The sequence below is a fragment of the Bombyx mori genome, chromosome 28, assembly GCF_030269925.1.
Source record: "Bombyx mori chromosome 28, ASM3026992v2".
In the NCBI taxonomy this organism is placed as follows: Eukaryota; Metazoa; Arthropoda; class Insecta; order Lepidoptera; family Bombycidae; genus Bombyx; species Bombyx mori.
The window spans coordinates 6,100,720-6,123,093 of record NC_085134.1 but is presented as its reverse complement, the minus strand read 5'-3'; the positions used below and the strand labels follow the sequence as shown (position 1 = coordinate 6,123,093).

At 36.4% G+C, this 22,374-nt stretch overlaps 1 protein-coding gene across 2 annotated transcripts in view; it reads left to right on the top strand.

Moving 5' to 3' along the window:
- The window catches only part of LOC101739493 (zwei Ig domain protein zig-8), a 133,832-nt gene that overhangs the window by 86,748 nt on the left and 24,710 nt on the right, over positions 1-22,374 (top strand). The gene's annotated exons all lie outside the window — the stretch shown is intronic.

The window sequence follows — 22,374 nt, the reverse complement described above, 5'->3', positions numbered from 1 at the left end:
AAGATAGTTAAGTTTTGAAGACAGCTTAAAGACACGAAAGACGAAGTCCTGCCCCGTAGTTTTACTCACCTTAAATAATTATAAAACGCATTGAACGCATTTTTTCAGGATTAAGAATTACTTGTATGGCTGTTTTGTCCACACACTACTAGCTTTATAACAACGGTTACCATGGTACCTTTATTAAGCGTATTTATTTATTTTGTTTAATTAAGTAATGGTATATAAAAAATCACTTAAAAATCCGTTCTTATTACGCTTCTACATTGATAAATAATTTGTATACCGAATTAGACAACTAGTATCGAAAAGTTAGTGAGCGGTATTTATTCCTTTATCTACATACAGTTAGGAAACTCCCTAGAATAAAATTGAGTTTGTGATAAGAAGTAATTGAATAGCAATAATCATAATTGGACACGAGACTGACGTCTCAGAGGACAACAATAACAAAGCAACCTGAAAAGTCATCACAATCTCAATTAAGCTGAAATTACTACTATTTACGTTATAGCCCCTAGTTTTGCAAAATATAAATGGATGGAAATTCATTTTAAATAATCACATCAAATTTAATGATTTTAAATATATATTTTTATAACATTCACAAAGCGTAAAGACATATGTGGTTAACCGTTGTGTATTAGTATTTGATATAGGTAATGATAGCCGATGATTAGCTAGTTGTACATTTGGGCCATTTTGAGTGAAAAGGACACACGCCACCGGAGTAGAGTTCATCCATACTACTTGGAGCCACTGCGGTCATCCACAGTGCGTTTCCAGAGATCTTTTTTGCCACGTACCATCCGTCTTTGGAATTTGCTCCCCTCCATGATGTTTGCCGAGCGCTAGGACATGTCCTTCTTCAAACGAGGCTTGTGGAGAATACGTAACGGCAGGCAGCGGCTTATCTCTGCCCCTAGTATTGCTGGCGTCTATAGGCGACGGTAACCACTATACTAGTAGACTATAAGGGTAATAAAAAAATATATCACGCAGTGAAGACACGTTGACATCAGCTACATACAAATGTGCTGATTAAAAAATTTGGAAAAACTTCGAAAATCGCCCATTGCCGTGCTGTATCATAGAAAAGGCTATCATAAAATTTTAATAAAAGCATGAGCTCACAACTGTACGCCCTAAAACTCGTAACTTGAAAAATACTTTGGTACATTTGTACTTAAATTTGAACTTAAAATCGGCAATGGATAGGCAAATATTTTTCATTTAAATACTGGACGTATAGACGATATACACAAGCCTGTTAACTCAAAATATCAGCTACATAAATTTAATACAAAGTTGTAGAAAAAAATAAACCGACTTTAAGAAAATTTCAATAGTATGATCCTCAATAAATTCTCTTTGAAGGTGCCATCTAGGTTACCTCGTCGCCCCGTTGCTCTTTTCAGCACCCGCTTTAGCAGAACCAATCTAGGCAAGCACTCACCTACTCCTCATCTAACTAACCTTTATAATAATCTAGTTAAAAAAGTTGAAAACCTTTACATATTTGGTGATTCCCTTCCAATATTTAAGAACAAAATTATAAAAAGTTGTTGTTGAACCTCAGCCTCAGCCTTGGTCTGAGTACTCAGGTATTACTGTCCTTGTTGTCTTTCTTTTGTTTTTAATTTATTATTATTATTTATAGTATTGTTAAATCTCTATTAATATATTAATGTAATGCATGCTGTGATTGCCTATAATTAGAGTTGTAGTAATCAATTGCTCTATACATGTCAATGTTATTTTATGTCTTACTGTAAACCCTGTCGGTAATCCTTAAATAAATAAATAAGTCAATTAGATATGCATAAGGATAAATAAAAAAGTACTATTCAGATCTTTAAATGGAATCATTTGAGAAGCAGCATTCAAAATAAATAAATAAAACATCAAAATCGGTTTACCTAGAAAAAGTTCTGATGTAACCCACACAAAAAAGTCGAACTGAGAATCACTCTCCCTCGTTTTCTTTAAGTCTGTTAAAAATATTCAATTTCGAGATAACCAAAATACTCTACGATCCAATTTACGATTTCCTGCCTCCCTATATCTAATTATAGTCTGATTCAATTATAAAACATCCCACGCTACTGCCCTCAGTATTTTGCGAAACCTCAATTGAATACTAATTAAAATTAATAGATATTTTCAAATTTATATCTAATTACGACCAAAATAATTACTTTATGATGATAGACGGTTGATTTTATAATTTCTTATGAACCAAGGTCACATAATGAAGAGGTTGTCGTCATCACTTCGCTGCAGAAAGTGATATAACGGCGAACCCACATGAATGGTGATGGTAGGACCTCTTGTGAGTCCGCAGGGGTAGGTACCACCACCCTGCCTATATCTGCTGTGAAGCAGTAATGCGTTTCTTAAAAATCTTACGTTACGGACGTTTTTTTCCGGTTAGGGTACCCCTCCGCATCGTCCCATAAGGAACTTCGTTCCAAAAAGATATACTCTAAACCAATGATTTGATAGGGGTGATTTTGCAAGACTGGAAAAGACCAAAGAAGAAAGATGACATCGGGCAAGTATTCGTGTGATGAACAGGTTTGTTTGCTCTTCGTTTGGGTGTTTATTATCTATATATGTGTAAAGTAAAACCTTTATTTTTTAAAACCTTTAAAACTCTTTAGCTTAAAAAAAAGTTTTTTCTTAGACGGAATCACTCACCTGCCTGTCATTCAGTGAAGGGAGTTGTTCAGTTTTGCATAGTACCTATATTAATACTGTTAAAAATATTAATTTTAAAAGAGATTAAGGGCGGATTCGACCAAACTTAAATTTAAACTCGAGTAACTATACGAGGAATAACCTATTCCATGATTTTAATCTCGAGTAAATTCATAGTCGTTTTTCCACGTATACTTGCGCTAGGAATAACAATACGCGAATAGCAGAGTGAATGGTGAACAAAAATAAAATCCGGCAAATAAATGTTGTTGTTCAACGGCATAGTGTAAGAGCATACAAATCGTCAACTCGATTTTGCCGTATTTTAGTGTGAAAAAGTAGCTGTTGTGTAAGAAATCCAGCTGTCAAACGTATTATTTTTATTTCTTGTTTGTTTGAGGGAATTGTCAAGTTTTGTCGTGTGGTTTTATCTTTTTTCGTTTAAACGTTGCATTCAGACTATTAATAATCATTTAGTGCATTGCCTTGACTTGAAATTAAAACAGAATAAATATTTATGAAATGACAGAAATCAGATGTTGGACTGACAGACGCTATTACTTTATTCTAGGAATAGCTCCGTTATTCCGTGCGAAACGGCGGTATAGTAACAATTCCCGAATAGGCCCACTATTCTTAGAATTGTAGTTGGTAAAACGTAAAATTGATTTACTCTCGATTAACTGACGAGTTATTCTAAGAATAAGATTTACTCTTGTTTGGTCGAATCGACCCTAAGAGCTTTAAATGTTGTTTTCTTATTATATCACAGAAAACGCAATTAAGTATTTTATTGTTTGTTCATTCTGAAGTATTCCATATCATTATATATTATGTATGTATATATTTAAACGTAAGTATGTATGTATGTCATTCTCTGGTACCCATAACACCAAGAATACTAATTTGAAGCCTTATTACCGTACGTGATTTGTTCCCAGTTATTATATTATCTTATACCTTTAAACGAGCAATTCTTCTATAAATATAATCTGAATCTCGGAAACGGCTCCAACGATTTTCATAAAATTTTGTATACAGGGGATTTCGGGACAAATCGATCTAGCTATGATTTATTTTCAGAAAATGTTGTTTTATTCGTTTTTTCAATAATCAACTCTTACCGACATCTATTGGCGAATAATAATACTATTTTTCTTAATTGAGAGCAACTAACCGCTTTAAAGACACAACAAGATGGCGTTATAAGAAAAACGTCATCGTCTAGTTATTATTTATGAAGCCATTTTGTCTAACCAGTATACTTTATCTTCTTCTATATTATAATAAAAATATTTCCGGCACGTTATTCTCCACACTAAAATCCTTGCTGGGACCATTTTTTGTAACGCTAGGCTCTCTCTGAAGTTACCGAAATTAGAACGTACAGTTTTTTCAAAACGGATATTGGAAGGAGCATCAACAGTTTGAATTACGTTACGAAAAACGTACTATAATGAATAAAAATTTAAAAACATCATAAAAGTAAACAGTAGAACACAATTTGCTCACCAGCAACTCGATGTGAGAATAAAAAATATCAACTTACAAGGCAACGAACATCGCACTGTCAAGTTGCGATTTGGAGAAGTTAAGACTTTCCTCTTGTTTACGTTTTATGAGACTATCTAAGATTGATTATATTTTTCATATTTTTTTTCCTACCTTAGCTGATAGATAGCCTTGAGAGGCTATTTCAATGTAACCTTAACTAGTAAGTGTGCTCACGGGGCTCAAACCGGAGTTATGCTAACACTGACCCTAGCAAGAACAGTGCTTCGCAGAATCTACCACCAGATCGGAAACGCGACCCACTGAGAAGATCCGGCGAGGAACTCAGTGGGCAATTTCATATTCGTACACATTGAAAACTATTCCGAACTATTTGGTGCAATAGAAAACAGGTTAGGTTTTAAAGTCGACTTTACGATTTAAAGGAAGACAGCTTGGTTTCGATCATTGTCAAAATCACAATTCCAATTAAGCTGAGGAGATTCGTGCAAGTTTGCGGCTATCGTGGCTTTACACTAGAATTAACTCGGACAATCAAGTCGGACTGCTAACAATTGGTTTACATTACCTGGCTACTCAACAGCTAGCATCCGTGTAGATTTATTATTCTAATTGCTTATACCTAAAATACATTAATTAAATGAAGGAAAATTAATTTATTTAACGCAGTTCGAAAGTATACAATTAATCATAATAAATTACTTTAGCTAGCTTGATTTTATTTAATTGCTTATAAAAAAAAAAACCTGTGTTGCACTCGGGGACTGTCGCGGTAAAGTTGTTACAAAGCATATTTTATCAACTTATGCAATTACAATTAGACAATAATAATTTAATATTAAAACAATAATAAAAATAAGACCACGCTATATTTATAAACATTAACAAAAGCAAAACATTAACTGTCCCCTTCACACTCATAAGCTAGACCGCGTGGGAGAGAGATGGGCAGACTTTTCATGATGCTCATGCAGTGTGACGTGTCGCCGCGCGCTTATTCACAAACACTACACCAGCGCAACGTGTGAATGTATTCAACGCTAGCTACATATTAGGCGTAGTGGGGGTGTCAGGTTATTTTCGTTACGGAATTTCTGGATTCAGTCGCCGCGCTCAAGGCCCGCAATAGAAGCTATGCAATAGCTTAAAAATGTAAATGTCACCACCCACCTCGATACATGAGTCTAAATTTAAGTTTTTACAGTACAACGGCTGCCCAACCCTTCAAGCCGAAACACATTACTGCTTCACGCCAGAAATAGGCAGGGTGGTTGTATCTACCCGTGCGGACTCACAAGAGGTCCTACCACTGGTAAAAAACCCGTAAATCCGTTACACACTTCTTTTTGTATGTTTGCTTCTCACTATGATTTAATCTTTGATTTGGATGACTCCAGTTTTGAAATTTAACCAGCTGAAATGACATTCGATGTTTTGTGAATTCACACCTTTTTTTTTATTGCTTACATGGGTGGATGAGCTCACAGCCCACATGGTGTTAAGTGGTTATTATTGGAGCCCATAGACATCTACTACGTAAATGTGCCACCCACCTAGAGATATAAGTTCTAAGTTCTCAGTATAGTTACAACGGCTGCCCAACCCTTCAAGCCGAAACACATTACTGCTTCACGCCAGAAATAGGCAGGGTGGTTGTATCTACCCGCGCGGACTCACAAGAGGTCCTACCACCAGTAAACCTATAGCAGACCTCTCAATATTTATGCTGCCTGTCGAATATTACGTGATATTTTAAAATACTTCACATATTAATATTCCATTCAATGGTTAACCACATTAACGTACCGTAACTACTCATTGTACTATAACATAAGTTATACATATTAATTATGAGGTTGTTAGCTATAGCAGTAAGTTTTAATTAAGCATTAATTTGCAACGAACATGTGTACGGCATTCAGCTATTTCTCGAATAGCTCATGTTTCCGTATACAAAATAATTATTTCGGTGTTGTTGAAATGAATAGAAAATTGAATTTAGCAGATTAACGGATTAGGATTTTGGTTAGAGTCGTCGTGACCTAAAGGATAAGATTGTTTTCTTTTCAAGTGATGCTACTATGCCCGTATTGAATCTCCGCAGGTAGCAACTTTTCTAGAGAAACACAACTTGATCCATAGTCACCAACGACTTCAATCCACTCCATAGTAACATCGAAACCGGCCTAATTTATTAAATAGCGCAATCACTGGTGGTAGTTAAATGCACGCAAGTGTAACTGCATTTTATTTGCCCTTATAAGCAGACGAGAATATGGCCCATCTGATGGTGAGTGGTTAACGTCGCTCATGGACATCAGCAATGCTAGGGGCAGAGCCAAGCCGCTGCTCACCATCAAGTACTCGCCACAAGCCAAATTTGAAGAAGGACAAGTCATAGCGCTTGGGAAACAACATAGAAGGCAGTTAATTCCAAAGCCGCATGCTATATGACAAAAAAGATCTCTAGAAATGAGATGCCGTAGATGGTAGATGCCCTGGTTTTAACTAGTCCGGATAAAATTTACTCCGGTGGCGAGCTGTGATGTTTCCTATTTCAGTTCCAGTTTGAAGGCGTCGTTATACAAGACAATTGAGCCTCCGACCTCATGTCTCCAAGATAGTGACGACAATCACTCAGTAGCCAATTAATCCCGCACCACAAAAAAAGGGTGGTCTTACCTAAGAAAAAAAAATGTGTTCTTGTCCATGTACATGAAATACTAGAGCACCTAGGTGCTTTCGAATGTGGAATGCTTCCGTTCAATCTAAAAATATAGGTAGATAAATTGTAAATATTCCTATTATAATCAAAACGATAGTACGATAGGGCATGAATCAAATCTTACACTATAATATCGATACAATCACACATTTTCTTTACTCGGCTGAATCTACTTAAACCTCAATATCGATAAAATTGTGATCGATTTGAAATCGATGAAAATGCAATCTATGTAGATAACGTTCCAACAGATATCAAATACTCGTAAGCTTGACTGAACAAAAAACCTATAGCCGCCATATCTATAAAAAACGCAATAAAGTATTCTGTAGCTAAATAAAATCTGTTAGTTTTAAACTGTACAGCGAAAACAATGAAATTTGAAAAGTTTAAAAGCTCTGTTATTTTATTATCATAAACTATATAATATGTTTGCTTTGCGCTCGCGGTACCCTATAGTATCCAAACAATTTCGCCAACAGAATGGACAAACAATAACGATATTCCAAAACGTAACTTTATTTCGACGTAACGTATTTGGGCAAAATAATCACATTAGTTGGGCAAACATTTGGCGCGCTTGGGCAAATACACGGATACTGAAGCGCTCTTCGCTGGGCGTTGAAGAGTTGCCCAGATTTTGTGTACCTTGTATCATTGTGTTTGAATAATATGGTACAGCTTGGCACCAGTCGCTTTATTTGTGAGTTTTAGTTAAACATACCTGAAGATTTGTTTGTGAAAACTCTTTTATAAAAATGAAAAATGTAAACAAATCGAGAGAACAATAAATTTAGGGTAAGATATAATGTGTTTTACAAAATTAAAAAAAAAAATAGAGAACATTTTCGTCAACTACTTTGTATAATTCTCCAAATACTTATTTCCTGAAATCTTATTTCATAATAATTTTAAGGTCGATCAACCAGGAAGTTTTAAGACAATTAAGATTAGTTAAATGAATTTGTATTTGCTTGATGAATTCGTGAGGCTCTTTGCTATTCAAACTAATGTTACCACAGCTGTCACCGGTTTAGACGACAACCGCGTTTTCCGATTTAGCTCACAGCAAGTCGACATCTGCTAAAACATATATTTAGACAAGTTGAATGTAAAATGTCTGCTAATATTCTGAATAACGACGATCCCGTTCGCTTAAGTCCTTTTTCGGTATCATTCTATGGTATTAAATAAAAAAAACATACCCTAAACCGCCGACAATTTTAACTCCGTTGAAAAAATAGTACTCAAATGTACATTTAACAAAACAAACAATTTAAAAAGTTTGGTAAAATACAATGATTTATTTAAAAAACGAAAAATAATTACCAAATAGACACCAAAACGGTTCACTCTCACTTGTGGATCACTTAGTCCACAACTAACGAACAGAATTATATAAAAGCTACAGCTTCAACGGTTGTTTTGCTTTTCAAGCTGAAACGGATGATTACCAAAATCCAAATCACTGATACAAAAGACAATAAATATTCTCACCCTGGTCACACAGTTTCGCTTACTTCATTTCCTAAAATCCAATAATAGTAATGAAATTAGGCTACGTCATAATGAAATCGGAAGACAAATCATGGTGTGAGTTACGATTGATAATGTCACATTTATTAATAACAAAACAGCTTTAGTTTTGTAATCTTTGAACATAGAGTCTGTAGACCGAAAATAGGACGAGCTTATGACCGACCTGGTTATGATAATTATGGTCACTGATGCTCATGAATTATAACCATCACGAGGTGCAAAGCTGAGCCTCCAAATATAGACGTTATTAACCAAAACAGCTTTAGTTTTGTTGTCTTTGAACATAGCACCTATAGACCGAAAATAGAACGAGCTTATGATCGACCTGGCTGTGATCATTGTGGTCACTGATGTTCATGAATTGTAACCATCACTAGGTGCAAAGGTGAGCCGCCGAATATTGGCGTCATTAACCAAAACAGCTTTAGTTTTGTTGTCTTTGAACATAGCACCTATAGACCGAAAATAGAACGAGCTTATGATCGACCTGGCTGTGATCATTGTGGTCACTGATGCTCATGAATTGTAACCATCACGAGGTGCAAAGCTGAGCCTTCGAATATAGGCGTTATTAATTTAAGCGAACTTTATAGACATTCCCATTTTCAGAGAAAGTAATCCTAGGTATTCTTCTTTACATTACACAGAGCTCACTCACGTAGAGGCCTCAACTGAATTTCGAAGTTACGAACTTTGTACTTGAACTCGGATTGTTTGCGATTCGTCACGTAATTCCACCTCAAAGTTGATGAATGAATTTAATAAGAAATCAACAGCCGTTGTTCTCTGTATTAGGATTAATTAATTGCTGAGAATAGTTTTTGACTTCAGAAGTACGAGGCCAAGTTTTATGTTTGCCAGAAAGTGTTTTGTTGTATTTATTAGGTATATTATTTATATTATATATTTTATTGCTTAGATTGGTGGACGAGCTCACAGCCCACCTGGTGTTAAGTAGTTATTGGAGCCCATAGACATCTACAACGTAGACGCGCCACCCACCTTGAGATACAAGTTCTAAGGTCTCAGTATAGTTACAACGGCTGCCCCACCCTTCAAACCGAAACGCATTACTGCTTCACGGCAGAAATAGGCAGGGCGGTGGTACCTACCCGCGCGGACTTACAAGTGGTCCTACCACCAGTAATAAATATTATATTATATATTATATTATTTATTTATTATACTTCATATAATATTTACATTGGCGGATTTAATGCCTAAGGCGTTCTTCAGTCAACTAAAGCTATTGCAGAGTAAAGAATGGTAGGTACATTGAAATTTAAGCTAAATTATAAATACATATTAACTTAATATCTTTTAAAGTTAATATTAAAAATCAAAGAGTAAACATTATTAATAAACTATGAAAATCTAAGCTCTCTTTTTACTCAATGACAGACTTCACTCAACGATACTGAAGAAAAATCATTTTTAAAACCTAAAGGGTTTTAAATAATAAAGGTTTTTCTTTTTACATACATATACAAAAATACATATATACTATAGATAAGTGTATTTATTCTTACGTCTTTGCTTATTCTGTGTTTGAATAAAATATGTTTGATGTTGAGATTGTCGTCAGCTTTAATACGCATACAATCGTAAAATCCATTTATTTTCTCTTCGTAAATCTACAACTCCAGCCATTTCTCTACAATCGAATGCAAAACTAGATAAATATAAACATGTAAAAAGTGTGCGCGATCGTAAAGAAGTCACTGGGGACCGTTATATAGTCTATTTCAAATCGTTATTGCTGTATATGGCCACGGAATGGCTTTGTTATCGATTATATTGTACATCTTGTTTCGAAATAGGCTATGATTGTTGTTTTTGTTGAAGAGGTTCAATAGGGATTCAAGGTATTATAGAAAAAACAATATTTTTGTAGACATCACAAATAAATGTACCATTCGGCTTTGAAATGCGTTCCTCTCCACGGTGTTTCCCGAGGACTATGACATGTTCTTCTTCAAATGAGGCTCGTGGCCCATAGACACAGCCCACTGAGTTTCTCGCCGGATCTTCTCAGTGGGTCGCGTTTCCGATCCCGTGGTAGATTCTGCGAAGCACTGCTCTTGATAGGGTCAGTGTTAGCAACACTCCCGGTTTGAGCCCCGTGAGCTCACCTACACGCCAAGGAGAAGCTGAAATAGCCTCTCAAGGCTATCAGCATGAGAGGCTTGTGAAGAGTACTCAACAGTAGGCAGCGGCTTGATCCCCTGGCATTGCTGAAGTCCATGGGCGATGAACCACACAATAACGTAGAAGTAGTCCTAGTGTCGTTTGGTATACATACAAATAACAGACAATAATAAAAAGCTGCTATAAATTGATAATTGGTGCGTGATAGTTCAATATCTCTCTTGAAAATATACATGGTTCCTGGTAAAGTGGAGGAACGTGACCGTGGGGGCACAGTCCGACGTGAGGGTCCGACCTGAACGCGCAAGTCTTGACTGTGCCCTCTACGACGTGGGATCGATCGTGGGATGTTAAAGTAATTTGAACATTACTATATTTATGCATAAAGTATACTAGACGATGATTTTTTTGATAACGCCATCTTGTTGCGTCTTTAAAGCGGTTAGTTGCCCTTCATTAAGAAAAATAGTATTATTATTCGCCAATAGATGTCGGGAAGGGTTGATTATTGAAAACACGAATAAAATAACATTTTCTGAAAATAGATCGTAGCTAAATAGATTTATCGCCCCCGAAATCCCCTGTATACTAAATTTTATGAAAATCGTTTCTAGCCGTTTCCGAGATTCAGATTATATACATATATATAAATATACAAGAATTGCTCGTTTAAACGTATAAGATTTCACCTCATAGACAGATCTTGTGTCTTAAGTTGGGTGGCGATGGCCTCATGTCTATAGGGTCCACTTAGAATTTCACATCAGCTAAACGGTTACGTCGTTATGGTAACAAAAAGCAATATGCGTTTACCAAGTTGAGCATAAGTACTTGTATCCAAATGTAAGTTAATTCGTAAATTCTGCACGCAATGAAACTCGCGCTCCACTGAAGATTTTTCGGGTCAGCTGGTTCAATTGTGCAAAAAAATATGAGTCAAATAAAATTCAGTAACATGATTTTTTATACTATCATTTTAGGAATCGCGAATTCTGCTTGATTACTTTTTTAAAACGATCTGAATACAACTTTAGTTCCAAAAGTGAATGACTTGAATAATTTGATGAGTTGCTAAGGTTAAGGTTGAAGGGTTATCAGTTTTAAGTTTAAATAAATATTGCTTTGGCTCAGCTGTTTATTACTTTTAAATTAAGCCAAGGCTTTGATAAACAAGGATTCTACATGACCACTACTGCTCTGCCAAGAATAGCCGACTATGATGATAATGATGATGAATTTATAAATAGCATTGAATTATAAATAACAAATACAACAATATTTAAAGCTGTACAGCTTTCTCTGCGACATACTAAAGACGAAATCCCGTAAAATATACAGTAAATTCATTGGAACATTAAAAGCCTTCAGCTAAATAGACACGGAATTTTGCGAACACCATCTACTCGCATGTCCCACTAAAACTAGTTCTAAAACGGTCGTCTAAAGTTAACTGCTGTTACTGAACCGGTCATTTCATCTAATCCCCGACTTCGTTTAATGAAACACATTAATAGCATCTGCGCAAACTGAAAATACCCTTTGTTTCTTGCACGAATTCCCATATTGTTCTCTTTCGTGCTAATAACTTTGTTGTGCGTTAAACAGATTTATATAACGAAAACGCTGAGTTATCGGTTTGTTTTTCCTGCGAATACTCTGGGTTTAGTGCGAGATTACATTTTTTATTTTATTTTTAGATATTAATGGGACTCTTATTCTTGACCTTATCCCACATTATGTGGGGTCGGAACAGCATGTCTTCTTATTTCGCTGCATAGGGATTTGGCATTAGTTTTATGACCTGCTTGCTGGCTTGCCTTTCGTCAACTAACCTTGGGTTATACATCCATTGCAATATGCCATAGGAAGGGACTTTTTCCGCTTATTCCTTAGTTGTTTCTTTTACTTCATCTGTTTTTGGTCCTATGATTTGCACTTTATTAATCTAGTCTCAATGTTTATTTTATTACTAGACACGAAGAACTCCTACCGAAATTAAGAAAAAATATTTAAAATTTTTTTTTTCGTTTTTTTTATAGGTCAAATGTATTTAAATGTATATTTTTTTGTTATTGTTGTTAGCTACGTTCACGTGATAATAGCAGGTACAGAAACATTGTACGTAAGATAGTAATCTTTGCAGTCGCGGCGTTAAAGGAATTAAAATTTTCAGATAAAACAAACATGTATTTACTAATTAAATTGTCCAACTGAACCCCTAATTCGTGATGATAGTTCCATTCGTATTTCTGTGTGAAACGATAATTCAACACAAAACAATATTTTTAAATTAAAGTGAATCGGCACACAGGACAATATTGATTTGCAAAATAGAAACAGGCAGCACCAGTGCATACCAGACCGTATTGCTACAAGGGCAATAAAAAAAAAAACCTGCTTAATACCCAGAGAACACTGCTGCCTGCTCCTCAATAAAAACTTTAGTCACCCTTTGCAATACTAACTGAAAGACATGGGGTGATTCTTACTAAATACGAGACCACATATACCCCCTCCCCCGTATTCTCGGAAACTGGTGGAATGAAAATCGTTAAATATATAAAATATTTAACACTGTACAGTCATGTATGTGTTCGAACATATTGTGAATCGATGACTAAATATTATTTATAAATCTTTTAAAAAGAACTCTCATAGTACCTCCTCGTCTTTAAGAGAAAATCAATTATCCCAAATTTGATGAGTTTACATGTACCCTAGCCATTGTATTCAGGTTTATCATAAAATCAACTCAATATTTAAAAGCGTTAATATTTTCCAACGTGTATATAAATTGCACCTCTGAAATTATTGGCATAAAATTGTATCGCTATCTACTCTAAACTACTTTGTAAGTAAGCTACTTTGATTAGAAATTGGCGACAATGGTTGATGACAACCGATAAATATTCCACTCTCAAAAGACCCCTGCTAGAATTTTCTTCCGGGCTATGAGTGCTAAAACATATCTGAAAGGCCAAAGAAACTTATTATTAAATACCAACTATATATATTCATGAAGACACAGATTACAAAAGATAATCAATCCAGTCTCATCACATATTTACCAGGATGTGTGCTAGTGACTGTTAAACCCACTGAACCAACAGGGCATTCAAAACGCGCCACATTAAATGTATAAAAAACCTTTTATCTCTGGCGACCTTTGAAAACACGAGTCGCCAAATTCCAAAAAAATACAGACGCAAGCAGATGTAGGTCATAAAAACAAGGTGAAATTCTTTCACGGACGAACGTGTTTTTAAATTATTGATGACTATTTCCGTCCAGTGTAAATTTACAAAAAGCCAACAGAAAGATGGAAGCCGTAAAACTTGTTTTCCGGGCCCTTGAAAATTCAATTAGTGTGATGAAGGACTGAAATGTGAAAGCTATTTGGGAATTTGTTCAAAGTTGACTTACGCATTTATTCTTGTTTGGAATAAACGAATTCGTGTAAATATAAGAAAAGTAGTGAACAGGTTGTTCTTTTTATTTGTAGTAATTGGATTTTCCGTTTCTCGACAATATTTTAAAAATATTTATTACGTTATCCAAACAAAATATTATTTTATTGCACTAGATGAAATGAATTGAAGTAACAGCCCTCTAGGTGGATATGGAAATCCACCATCTATCTTGAGATATGATATCGAGAACCTAATTTATACTATAACCTCAACATGTGATTGCTCTAATAGAATCAGGGATGATACTGACGTTTGACCGTCCGTGTTGTCTTATTAGACGTTCTACCACCAGTCAAATACTATTTAAAGTATACCGAAATCGTTGTGGTTACATTTCCAAATATATCTATATATTAATACGTGAAGCAAAAACTTTGTATCCCTTTTTACGAAAATTGCGCGGACCGAGGAGTATGAAATTTTCCACACTTATAGAGAATATAGAGAAGAAGTGCACAATGCTAATATATTTTTAAAATAATGCATAAAAGATACATTAAATCAGTAAAGAAAACATTACACACACTACATACCATGTTATGACGCACGCACGCATGCATACTATTTATTGTCAAACTTTTGTTCCTGACGTCTGTTGTCAAATTGAGATTAAATATTGTTTGTCTTTGTTAATATTTTGTATAGCGTAGTCTTGGCGAAATTTGTGATTATAGAAGTATAAAATACAATCATAATAGTGTACAAACTTACAATTCCAATTAACTATAGTCGAATTTCGACTACTGCGGGATCTCTAGTTAAATTAATTTACCGTCGGCCAGGAATTACATGTACATTAATATATTTACTTCAAACTTGACTCTTAATATCCCGAGGATCACTCATGCTTACATGTCATTAATAAGATGAACAAATCCACAATGTCCAAACATTTATTTGAAAATTCATATCTTTATCGTCTATGAGTCTGTCGTCTACTAATTGCTTACGAGCTCCGATAAGCTCTAACACAACAATGCATTCTCCTCGTGGACATCCTGAAACATCCGGGCGGCAGTGTCCTTATAGCATAAGGGCAAAAATTACCTTACTCTTAATAACTATTCGCTAACAGAAATAGGTTAGACCCAACAAGACGCAAAATCCTTTTATTATGTAACAGTAACAAAAAACGGGTGGGTCTCATCTTATACACAATCAACTCTATTTTTATTAACAAAAAAATGTAAAGAGGTCAAGTTATAAGTGCATTATTTCTTTTAAAATCTGCTTTTAGAATTACACATAAAAACGTGAACCTTCAAAACGCATGTTGGAGTTTCATTTGCGTCTCCGCCTTCTCCGATTATTTCAATAAGGACCTCTTTAATATTTACCTCATACATCTCTCTGGAAACAATATTAAACTTCTCTCTCATTTGCGAACAAACGGGTGTTCGGTATACAGCAAAATCCTTCACAGTCTTTATTGTAAAAGTTTCAATCGTTATGCAAAGCACAAACGGTAGTTATATGATGCAGTGCGTAGTCAGCGGTTGCATTGCGGCCACAGCTTTGATACTAAGTTTTAGTGCTTATTGTTTGAACATTACGTTTATTGCTTTGTTGATTTGGTCCTAAAGTGAAGCTTAGTTAATCAATATTAAGCAGCAATTAAACTATGCTAGTTTAGCTGGTTTATTAATTGGGAGATATATAGAGGTGTACAAACTATAAAAGTTCTGCTACTATTTTCTTCATCTGTAGTAGAGTACGCCATATTTTTACCAAACAGCTAACTGATTACTAATATAGATCCTACTTTCAGTATCGGTTATGGTGAACAAGAGGAAATAATAAATTAAGAAAGAGAATAAGAAGCAAGTGAAAGAGAAAAAAAGACGTGTGGCGCTCGGGGACGGCCGCGGTAAAGCTATTGCAAAGCATTTTTTATCAACTTATGCAATTACAATTAGACAATAATAATTTAATATTAAAACAATAATAAAAATAAGACCACGCTATATTTATAAACATTAACAAAAGCAAAACATTAACTGTCCCCTTCACACTCATAAGCTAGACTACGTGAGAGAGAGATGGGCAGACTTTTCATGATGTTCATGCAGTGCGACGTCACGCCGCGCGCTTATTCACAAACACTACACCAACGCGACGTGTGAATGTGTTGACGCGAGCTACATAGTAGGCGTAATGGGGGTGTCATGATATTTTCGTTACGGAATTTCTTGATTCAGTCGCCGCGCTCAAGGCCCGCGATAGAAGCTATGCAATAGCTTAATAATTTGAATCTTTTTGCTATGTTTTCTTTCATCCAACGGTAAACGATTTTGAAATCAAGAACTTGCACGTCGATAGATTCTTCAAAGATATTTAATGTTCGCACGTTCTCTGTTTATCACATTCGCTTTCAACGCTTTGAGATGTCCTCGGGGGAAATAAACCAATCTGTATTCAAACACTGCCTTCACCTTAGGTACCTTTCACTTGACCGGCCGGAATCGTACCAATCCGCGTGATAGGCGTTCGGAGAAAGTTTTTTAGGGTTCAATTGGCTGTTCGAATAATCAAACAGATTTCTCACTGTAGCGTGTAGTCATGGTAAACTGAAGATTTTCCTTGAGTTTCATGAGAATCGGTTTTAAAATTGATTTCGATGTTTTTTGTTGCTCTTTTTCTGGTGGATATGGAAGTTGGACCAAATAAAGAAAAGATTTGCCAACATTGATGTCTATTATAAATAAATCGGATGTCAGGTCATGGTTTTTTCAATGGCTAGAAACCGTGAGAACACACGCAACATCACTATTCAACATGTCATCACTCGTTCTAATTTAAGACATCTAGGACTAGTCTCAACATTTTGATGATTACAAGCGGACCTCATACCTTTTTTTCGGGCAAGGGCCGAACCTCATGCGAGGCTTCCACGCCTAGGGGGCTTTTGGCTATGTGGGACTTGATGGTCTGCAGATGTTGAAAGCAGACCGCGGGTCCAAGGATGTTTAAGGGAGCGGACCTCATACCTCCTCCTCCGTGTGTCGTGTTCCTCAGTGCTGAGGATCGTGACCTTCGCGGAATACATACGTAAAGGTTTTCTTGGGAAAATTGCTAGTGGTGGGTTCCCGCGGCCTTCCACAGCAGAATTTCAGAGGCGATTTAGTTGCTTTGGGCTACTGAATCCCTAGTTCGGGTTACTTGACCGCCGCCCGTTGCTCGGCGTTATATTTTTACGGCAGGGTAGGTGGCATACCGACGCCAACCCTCCTCTTTTCTCATCAGGGCTTGGGACCTAACGTAAATGTCACCACGCACCTTCAGATATGAGGTCTGAGCCTTAATTCTATAGTATAACGACGATCCAACCTTTCGAAATGAAAATCTTACTGCATTGCAGCAAATATAAGCAGGGTGATGGTTCTTGCTCATGCGGGCTCATGAGGCGCCAGTGAGTCTCGAAATACCTCACGATAACAATTTTCGTTGATACAGAACACTCAAGCTACGCCTTGTTATTCCTCGTCAATTTTTCGGAAGATATGACTGAGAGCCGGCACTTCAAAGGCTCGTGTCGGACAAGTTTTAATAAATTCTGACAGGTGTAGAAAAGTAATTTACGGAAAAGATTTTTTTTTGTGTCAAATCATAAGCCTGAAATTCTGAGTGGTTCAACGTAATTTATCGTCTTTGATAGCAGCCTTGTTCGTGTCCACAGCTTGGGTTTGGATATAAATAAAACAATTCAACGCATATCGTCATATATCATATTATTATATCACGCCATATATCAGTATTCTCTTCTTTATTTTGTTAATATTATTCTTTTATTAAATATCTTTTTTATATGCTTTTATTGTTATTGATATGTATGTATGTTTTCACAGACTTCAAGCGGTACGATTAACACGATTAATTTGAAAATTTGCAACATTTAATTTGACACGGGACTATTTGAATTCACATTAATCAATTAATATTCACGAACATACATTAATTAATATTCACAAATTAATTCCCCTGTTACGATTTGTGTATTCCCCTGGTTTACAGCCTTGCAGTCTAAGTCCGCCAGACCTAAGACATCATGGAATCGTTATTAATGTAAATGGCTTAGAGGAAGCCTCGCAGACTCGCCACTTGACCTAATGGCTTTAGTAAAGCCTCTTAGGGCCTTAAAAGTACCAGTGTCTAAGCGCATTTCAGTCGCTAAAGTTCTGCGCGGGAATTTTATATCTAGAATCATTTTGTGACTTAATCCCCCACAAGAACTGCAAGATTTCGTTAATAAGAAAATTTATTAACACTAATAAAATTTTATGGTACTAATAAAATTATACTTTAAGTGAATTTTCAAATTTCTGAACCTATGATCAAGTTTACCCTGGCCTAGGTCCCATACAAAACCTAGATCAAACAGTTTGAGTAAACATAGGGGAAACAAGCAGAAGTCTTGAGTTGCTAGCCCTAACCACAAATGACGCAATGTGACGTCACTAATGCTCTTTGTTATTGACCGCTCTTAAGGCTCATACAAATAAACGGCATGTTGTCAACAACACAGGCAACTACCGCCGTCGACCTATAGCGACATTTGCAATTGTAGCGTGCCGCGTCCGCCATTTTGCCAGGCGACCACATATAGTTCAAGAGTGCGCATGCGACGGAAATAGTGAAATGATTTCTAGTGACGAAATTGATGTTGAATTGCTAATTGTGGCCATCAAGAAGAATACTTTGTATTTGGCATTATAAATTGAAAAAATACAGTAGGTAATAAAACAATAAAATTTCTTATGGTTATATTATATAATTAGTGGATAGAAAGTAAAAAAATGTCATCATGAGATCAAGATAGTGATTAATGTTTCTTGAACCCATAATGAACGTATTTTTGGAATGAAGTTCCTTATGGGACGATGGGGAGGGGTACCCCAACCGGGAAAAAACGTCCATAACGTAAAATTTTTTTTATTTAGTTTATGCCCTTTGTTATCAACAGACGTCACTGCACGTAGATTGAACAATTCCTGAATCGCGGTGACGAAATGTTACACAGTTGATAGACGTTCTCGTATTTCTCTTGCTAAATCATACTTACCTGGCCTATGGGGATATCATGAACATGCAGGCGGTTCCCCCAGGGCGAGGCTGCTCTATTGCACTGCGGAGTGGTTGACTCTTGCGATTGTTTTTATTTTTTTCAATAAAAAATCATAATAAAAGTGTATACCCGAATAATTATTCTCTTTATACCTCGAATAGAACTTAAAATTAATATTTTTATAATAAGGAAATTCGTTCCTATCCGGTGTCCCACGACACCATACATATATATTATTTTCTTTTTCGTCAGCGTCGACCAAGTAAAAGTAATAACAGTATCTCTTCTTCGGAATCCATTCTGCAACTGACTCCTAAACTCCTATACTATGTGAGCTGACGACGGCTGCCGCTGATCTTCACAGTTGAAATGTCGACGGCTGCAATTATTTGTGCCGTTGACAACATGCCGTTCGTGTATATGAGCACTAAGAGCGGTCAATAAAAAAGAACATTGGTGACGTCACATTGCGTCATTTGTGTGTAGGGGCTAGAGACTTCTCCTTCTTCCCCTATGCCCACAACCACAAACCTATTTCCTGTTATTTTCATACATTTTGCATGGACTCGCCGCGCACTGTAGGCGCTGGTGGTCGCCACACGCCACAAATCGCCACTGCTCGACTCTAGACACACAAGCCACTCGCGCGGCTCCCCACCCCTCTCTCCCTTCATTTCTTCGCCGGAGTCCATTATGACACTGCAAGCACGCGTTAAAAAAAGTAACGGCCACCGACCGCAAGTGTGGTACCGCACCTCTTGTGAGTCCGCAAGGGTAGGTACCACCACCCTGCCTATTTCTGTCGTGAAGCAGTAATGCGTTTCGGTTTGAAGGGTGGGGCAGCCGTTGTAGCTATACTGAGACCTTAAAACTTATATCTCAAGGTGGGTGGCGCAATTACGTTGTAGATGTCTATGGGCTCCAGTTACCACTTAACACCAGGTGGGCTTTGAGCTCGTCTACCCATCAAAGCAATAAAAAAAGTGTCTAACTGTACCACAAGTGGCAGTCGCGCGCATCAGCTTCTTTTCTAGCTTCAAGTGGCGGCGATTGTGGATGTGCCTAGTGGCCCGTTTGCGGCGACCCTAAAAGGCAAGCGTGAAATCACGGCAGACTAATCAATAGCATTACATTGGCTTTAATAAGATTTACAAAGGTAATGCTTTAATTCGATTAAATGTCTTTATTTTATTTGATGTTCAATATATAAATAACTTTTTATTTACTACGTTATTATAACGTCGCTCTTTTCTATACTATTCCGACGTAGCTTTGTAATTCTTTTTTTTTTTGAAATTTCTTGTTGTGCTAGTTAGTAAATTTAAATTTTGAAAACATATCAGTATCTTATAATAAATACAATATTAGTGGATATGCTTAAAAACACACTGTCCCACCTTCAGTGGCCCTTCGAACCGATAGATTTTTTTTTATTGCTTAGATGGGTGTACGATTTCACAACCCACCTGGTGTTAAGTGGTTACTGGAGCCCATAGACATCTATAACGAAAATGCACCACCCACCTTGAGATATGAGTTCTAAGGTCTCAGTATAGTTACAACGGCTGCCGTGCCCTTCAAACCGATGCAGGCGTATCGGCACGTCACGGCAGAAATAGGCAAGGTACCTACCCGTGCGGACTCACAAGAGGCCCTACCACCATTATTACGCAATAGTACATTGTGTACACATACTATTTTTTCTCCTACCAGGCCGAAAGTTCGTGGAATACCGAACCGGGGTCCGGGAGCGAAGCCCTGGCCGGGGCAGGGGAGGCGGAGCCCCCCAGTACTCATAAAAAAACAATTTAACTGTTTTTTAATTTTTAAATAAACTACTACTAATTGAATAAGAACTGTCTGATGAACTCATCTTTGTTTAATACTTCACTATTAAATTTTATTGAGTTGTGTTTATTTCACTTTTACACTAAACATTATTGTGTTAAACACTATATTGCAAATTACCCAGCACAATAATGGCGGAGAATTTTAGGTGCGTGAGAGCAGACGTAGACACTAACGCCCTTGCGCACTTGTCAGTATCCAGGGAGGAAAAGTTAGACTTTCTTCCCTGTACAGCAGGAGGAAAACCGAACTTTCGGTGTATGTAGGAGAAAAATTATATTTTTGCGGGTTTGTTTTTTGTTACACGATGCCATGCCTTCACCATAGAAGTAAATCGTGAACATTTGTTAAGTACTTATTTCATTAGAAAAATTGGTACCCGCCTGCGAGATTCGAACATCGTTGTATCCCTAGATACGAATGCACCGGACGTCTTATCCTTTAGGCCACGACGTATTCAAAATATTGCCAAATAAGTTGCTTGCTTGAGTCTAGAAAGCCGATGTTTTATCCTACTAAGACGAGACGGAGGCTCTGCCTTGCCATTCCCTGATCTCTCGTAACTCACCTGATCACTCTTCTCTCACTCTTAGCGACTGATCGCAGGTAATAACGTAAAAATAATAATAATTGCTTAGTCCTGCAATTTCCCAGTCGATTTGATTAAGCGGTTAAATCTGATCAGATGAACCGAGTGTCGAACTGCTATTTAATTATAGCTACAAACTTTGTTTAGCTAGAGATAATATGCTTAGAAAATAGTAAAACCATTGAGACACGTAAAAAAATGTCGGAAGACTTATGAATATGCATGATGCACGATCTGTCAAACGAAATCAAGCCTAGAAATATACGAAGAATAGAATTTTAAATTTGTAAAACCGGTTAAAAACCGGTCAAAAAACCGGTCATTCGTAAAATGCCGGGTCGCACGCATGAGATTATGCCGCCGTACGATTTGGACACGGACTTATCTTCTTAACTATTTTTTCCAAAAGTGACTTTCACAAAGATAGAACAAAATATCAACTATACTCGAACACGCAGTAATGATACGTATTCTAAATTTCCAGTAACTAGAGGTCCCGCAGTAGTCGAAATTCGACTATAATTAATTGGAATTGTAAGTTTGTACACTATTATGATTGTATTTTATACTTCTCTAATCACAAATTTCACCAAGGCTACACTATAAAAAAATATTAATAACGACAAACAATATTTAATCTATTCTCAATTTGACCACAGACGTCAAGAACAAAAGTTTGACAATAAATAGTATGCATGCGTGTGTGCGTCAAATACATGGTATGTAGTGTGTGTAATGTTTTCTTTATTGATTTAATATATGTTTTATGCATTATTTAAAA